At 39.5% G+C, this 5880-nt stretch overlaps 1 long non-coding RNA gene across 1 annotated transcript; it reads right to left on the bottom strand.

Moving 5' to 3' along the window:
- Window positions 1–2613: 2613 nt before the first annotated feature.
- LOC107856215 lies at window positions 2614–5653 on the bottom strand. The gene is made up of 2 exons (XR_001670512.2): window positions 4442–5653; window positions 2614–2904 (listed from the first exon to the last, which is right to left on the bottom strand). It is a non-coding gene; the product is annotated as an uncharacterized LOC107856215 (long non-coding RNA).
- Window positions 5654–5880: the final 227 nt, after the last annotated feature.

The raw sequence follows: 5880 nt of genomic DNA, 5'->3' as shown, positions 1-5880 counted from the left end.
CTAAAACATGATTATATTCATAAATTTCAAAACCCCATTCATAAACATGAATTCTATGCCCATGAGATTTTACGAAAACCCCGAGTACCTCGAATTAGGAAGAAAATAGGTGCTTCTTGAAGCTTGCGGATTGGGGATTCCAAATCTCTAATTATCTTCTAAAACTCATAGTGGAATCTTGAGTTATTGGGGATTCTATTTTGAAACCCTAGAGAATGTTCTTGAGAGAATTTGATGAATGTGACTCTATTTTGGTGTTTGAGCGATTAAATCTCGTGTTTAAGATTATAGGGGAATGGACAATTACCAAAATGCCCTTAATTTTTTGGATGAACTGAACAGTTTGGGCGGGGGCGATTAGCAGGCGCCGCCTGCCCTAACGTACCACTATAAGCAGGCGTCGCCCGCTCTATCGCGGGCTGAACTTCCAGGCGAGGTGATCTTCCAGGCGACACCTGCAAATCTCGCGACCTCACTGGAACGCAACCCCTAACTCGCCCTTAGGCTAATCTAAAAATTCTGAAACTCATCCGAGACTTACCCTTGACTTCCCCGATCACAACGCAATAAAGATTTCTAAAATCGGAGGTCAGAAAGACTGAAAAGTTGTATCCCGAAGATTGCCAGCTAAAATAACTCTAAGTCCTCATTACACTAAGAAATTTTTTCAAATTTTAAGCCTAAGAGCACACTATTAAAGGCTAACCCATGTACGACTTTTACGGGGCATTACATTATTCCCCCCCCCCCCCCCTTGGGATCATTCGTTCCCAAATGACGATACGGAAAACAGGAAAGCATGATTTCTAGCACATCAGGCATAGGAAAGAAAAATAAGGCAAGAGTTGTACCTTCCATCTCATCATTCACCGGATCAAATAAGTCTGGGTATCTATGTTTCATGTCATCTTCTGATTCCCAAGTTGCTTCTTCAACTTTCTGATTCCTCCATAATACTTTTACCGAGGCTATATCTTTGCTCCTCAATTTACGGACTTGGCGATCTAAGATTACGACAGGCTATTCTTCATAAGACAAGGAATCTGCCACTTTGATTTCTCCAACAGGCAATACTAAAGAATGATCTACCATGTACTTCTTCAAAATGGATATATGGAATACTGGGTGAACAGAACCCAAAATTGCAGGCAACTCTAGCTCGTAGCAACACCACCTATCCTTCTCAAAATCTGATATGGCCATATATAGCGAGGACTCAGCTTGCCTTTCTTTTCGAATTGCATGACTCCCTTCATGGGAGAGACTTTAAGGAACACCCAATCTTCGACCTCAAACTCTAATCTCTTCTTTTAACATCGGCATAGGATTTCTGTCGACTCTGAGCTGTCTTTAGTCATTCTCTCATGATTTTCACATCCTCTATTGCTTGATGAACAAGATCAGGCCCAAACATCTGCATCTCACCTCTGGTCGCTCGGTGGAATGTATCGGCTAATTTGACACTACGAATGTACAAACCACAAAGAAGCACGCAAAACAATCAATCAAAACAAACAAAACAAAACGAATAAAAATATAGTGTTCAGTCCAATTTTACAGACCCAAAAAATGAAAAATACGAAAATATAAACCTATTATATTCTAAACTAATCATAAACCAAACTCCACTCGATGTTTCGGGCCTTCACCATGCGTCGTCTTCGAGTACAAGATACTTCGGGGCATTCCCCGAATAAATCAATACAAATCCTTCAAGGCATTCCCCGGCCAAATGAGTACAATTTTTAATACGAGGAAATCAAAGCATTCAACCAAATTTCAAATATCCCAACAATCCACCAATTCTAATTTTGCCTACCCAAGCCTATTGTTTGCCTACTAATCTTTGACCTAAGATATGATACTATCAGGTTTGTCCAAATTAACATCCGTTTCCAATCAATCAACAATCGATGGGTTAAACTAACCAGCGATCAACTTTATTATTTTTTTATTTCCACCCCATCTTTATTCTCGAATCACCAATTTCAATTGATCAATCAAACCACAACGATTAACATTGTTTCACCACACAATCAAAATAGTATCATCAATCACATACGAATCACACAATCATAATCAATCAATATCCACTGAGATAATCAAGATTACTTGAACACAATACCAAATCAGGACACCACATCACAACAACAACCACATTAACATAATAAAAGAGATAGGGTTAAGGGATGGACCTTCAAAAATCAATTCCATTGATAATAACATTTAAGAAAGCCCAGACTTAGAATTTCGAATAGAACCACAACAGCGACGACTCCAACTTTGATATCGAGAAACTCAAAACCCCAAGACTGATCTCAATGGACTGATGGATACGACCAGAGAACCAAATCCCCAAACCCAAAATAAAAACTGATGAACCCAAAACCCGATATCAATAATGAGCCATGAAAACAGGTGAACCCAAAACCCGATATCAACAATGAGCTGTGAAAACAGATGTAACGCCCCAATTTTCTAAATCAAAATGCTACACGGTGCTAGCAATCCCGAAGGACCGCAATCTAACCCATGTCTGCTATCTGTACCTGTACACTTCATAACATAATCATGAAAATACAAAAAACATGTACTGAAGGCCATAAGGTTCAGTTGAAAATAAAATATAACGCCCGTGGGCTAATAAATACCCAAAATGACTGAAAATAACTGAAGTCTGAATCTGAAAATGCTGTAATCGTCTGAAAGCCTCTAGATGTCTGAATAAGGAGTTGAATGGAACATGTCCCCAACTAACTCCATCTAATAAAACTGACTAAAACTGAGTAATAAACCGATAAAGAAAAATAATGTGTCCTCGCATGATGAGGACTCACCAATGACTCTGAAAACTGAACTGCAGCTACTATTGTTAATGCTGATCTGGGGCTCGTGTCTCTGAACCTATGGTGTAACATGAAAAGAAAGCACCATAGCGCAAATGCGTCAGTACAACTGGAGTACTAAGTATACGAGTAAGGTAAGCTGAACATAAATAGGGTTAGATGCATGAACAATGCTAATTGACTTCCTGATATGAATGTGAGACTGCAAACATGCATACATAGAAACTGAGATTAGGGTAACATGAAAACTGAATCTATATTCTGATAGCATGGATTTCTGATATCTAACTTGACTAATAACTGACACATCTGATATACGTGATTGACTATGTCTGACAGTCCTGAATCTAAAGGAACTATCTGAGTTTTGTTACTGTATCTGAGTTGACTGTATCTGACAGTCTTGATAATCTGAAATCTGAAGAATTAGCTAAGTTCTTTTACTGAGACTATGACTGAAACTATGGGAGGTAGTTGTTTAACCAACATGGCCCAATAAAGTATATAGCCAAGTTGGGGTCCAATCTCTGCCCCGACTGAAGGGGTGTCAATATCGTGCCACTAGCAAGGACAACTGTGAGTGACCCTAATCTGGCAGGTACTTAAAATGAGAACGATGGGAACCCTAAACTGACAGGTTAAGCCACTTCATCAACCCTAAACTGAAAAGCTAAGATGTCTCAACCTATGCTGGCTACGTAGTTCTGGAACTCAAAGATGACTGCTAAGAATCACACCCTAAACTGGCAGGTGAGTTCCCATCCTTGGGTTTACTCGGTGCTAAATTCTACTCCTATCTGAAGAGATTGAACATGATTTAACTGACTGTACATGGAATGATTAATTGGCATCCGTTGACTGACGGAGTAGTACTGCTTTCTGAGAAATTTACTGAGATCTTGAGATTTCTGAGGTTCCCTGAGTGACATGACTAACTGAGTTTAATAGATCATGGCTTGACTGAATAATCATTACAACATGACATGGCTCTAGGCACACAGCTATAGTTTTTGGGTACGAATACCCCCAGGACTCGATAGAAAGAAACTGACACACATGACATAACTTGATCACAAGATTGGAGTTCACATTTCACCATATCATAAGTAGGGGATAGTATACTTCATGCATTTATCCAACAACTCAAACATGGCAGGGAAAGCATGGATACATTTTGTGTACATATTCTATATCTCCATTATCACACATGCTTCATACCACCACAATAGCAACACATAAATAGCATGGAATTCATATTGAAGCATATAGGTAACATAGACTTGTCATTTAGATATCATGGAATCATGTGAATATGAATTTCTAGCATCCTAGGCATTTCATCAAACACCTTGCATACATTCTTTAAGGTATGGGTGGATTTCATACTTGCATCATATCAAACCACCTAAAGTTCATGCTTTTCAACTAACAACCACATATATTCCATGAAAATACCTTTAGATATCATCTTGAAACATAAACAACAATCATCAACATGTACATACTCATATCACCACAAAAAGTTTACAAAATAATATTTAAAAGCATAATTCTTGAGCTCTATGAACGAATTGGATCTATGACACTACGCATACCTGAGGTTATGAATTCGTGAAAGTTACGATGAAAACAGCTTGAATCTTGAAACCCCTAATTGAGCCCTAAGTTTGTTCTTGATGGTTCTTGAGAGAAAATTCAACAAACAACTATATTTTGGTATTTTTAGGCTCAAATCCCGAGTTTAAGTCTTTATATAAGGTAGGGAAAATGACCAAAATACCCTTTAAAATACGGAGGTAGACTGCTGAAAACTGGGTGAGCACTGAACTAGCAGGTGACGCCTGGTCTAGTGCACCGCTATTAGCAGGCGGCGACTGCCTTATAGCAGTGCTACTAACGGGCGGCGCCTGCAGATTGCCCGATGCTACTGTTTTGAAATTCAAACAAGCCCTAAACGGATTTCGAAAGTTCCAAAACTTTGCCGAGATGTACTATTGACTTTCCCGATTGCAACGCAACTTGAAAATCTAAAATCAGAGATCGGGAAGGTCATTAAATAAGTACTCGAAGTTTGGAGGCTTGAAATAAAACTAAGTGTTGAAAAGTCTGGGAGCTTGTAAAGTCAAATGAGCTGAATTTTGGACTTAGGACTTTACGAGGTATTACAACAGGTAAACCCGAAACCCCAACAACAAGATGGAATAATCGAATCAGTGTAGCCTGAGCTTCGGTGAGCTCAGGCAGTGGAAGAACACGATGAATTAAGATGGATTCTGGATCAACGGGGCCTAAATCCACTGGATAGCCACCGGCTCCATCGAGATTTGCCGTTTCCGATTAGATTCGCCTCGCCGGCACAATGACCAAACCTACAAGACCCGTTCCAGAATAACCTAAAACTCGACCTCGAATCTCTCTCTTCCTTGCAGATCTCTCTATCTCTCTCTCGCTACTGATTCTCCCTTCCTCTCTCGCCTCACTCTCTTCTCTCTTCGTTGCTCTCTCTCTCGATCTAGGCTCTTCTCGCCATCTCCCTCTATGTGTGTATCGATCATAAAGAAGACCACTGTGTGTGCGTGTATGGAGATGGAGAAGAAGGAGAACCAAGAAAAGGGCCTTTTCTGTTTTTTTTCTCACCCCTGTATGTTGTATATTATATGTGGTAAGGTTTCTTGTGGAAGAAAAATGGAATCAATCCGTGGGGCCCACCTAGAATGGTGAGGGTCTTTTCTTTTTCTTTTCCGGTGGGTCCCCCTCTATTGTGTGTATATGTGTAGTATTTTTTATTATATGATGGATGTCCATATATTCCCCTCCATTCACGTTTTTTCTTAAAAAAAGGGAATCAAATGTGATTAGGTGGGGTAGGGGGTCTAGGGGTAGGGGTATGGAGTGGTGAGGGCGGTTAAGTGAGGGGTGAGGTATTGGTTTTTAATTGAAGGGATAAGGGTTAGATGTTTATTTTTGATTGGGTGGGTTGTTGGAATCTTTAAAATAAAATAAAATTAGTTAGGTTTGTTAAATGAGATAAAAA

Source organism: Capsicum annuum, chromosome 4 (genome assembly GCF_002878395.1).
Source record: "Capsicum annuum cultivar UCD-10X-F1 chromosome 4, UCD10Xv1.1, whole genome shotgun sequence".
Classification (NCBI taxonomy): domain Eukaryota; kingdom Viridiplantae; phylum Streptophyta; class Magnoliopsida; order Solanales; family Solanaceae; genus Capsicum; species Capsicum annuum.
The sequence above is the reverse complement of the archived record's forward strand: the minus strand, read 5'-3'. Positions and strand labels throughout refer to the sequence as shown.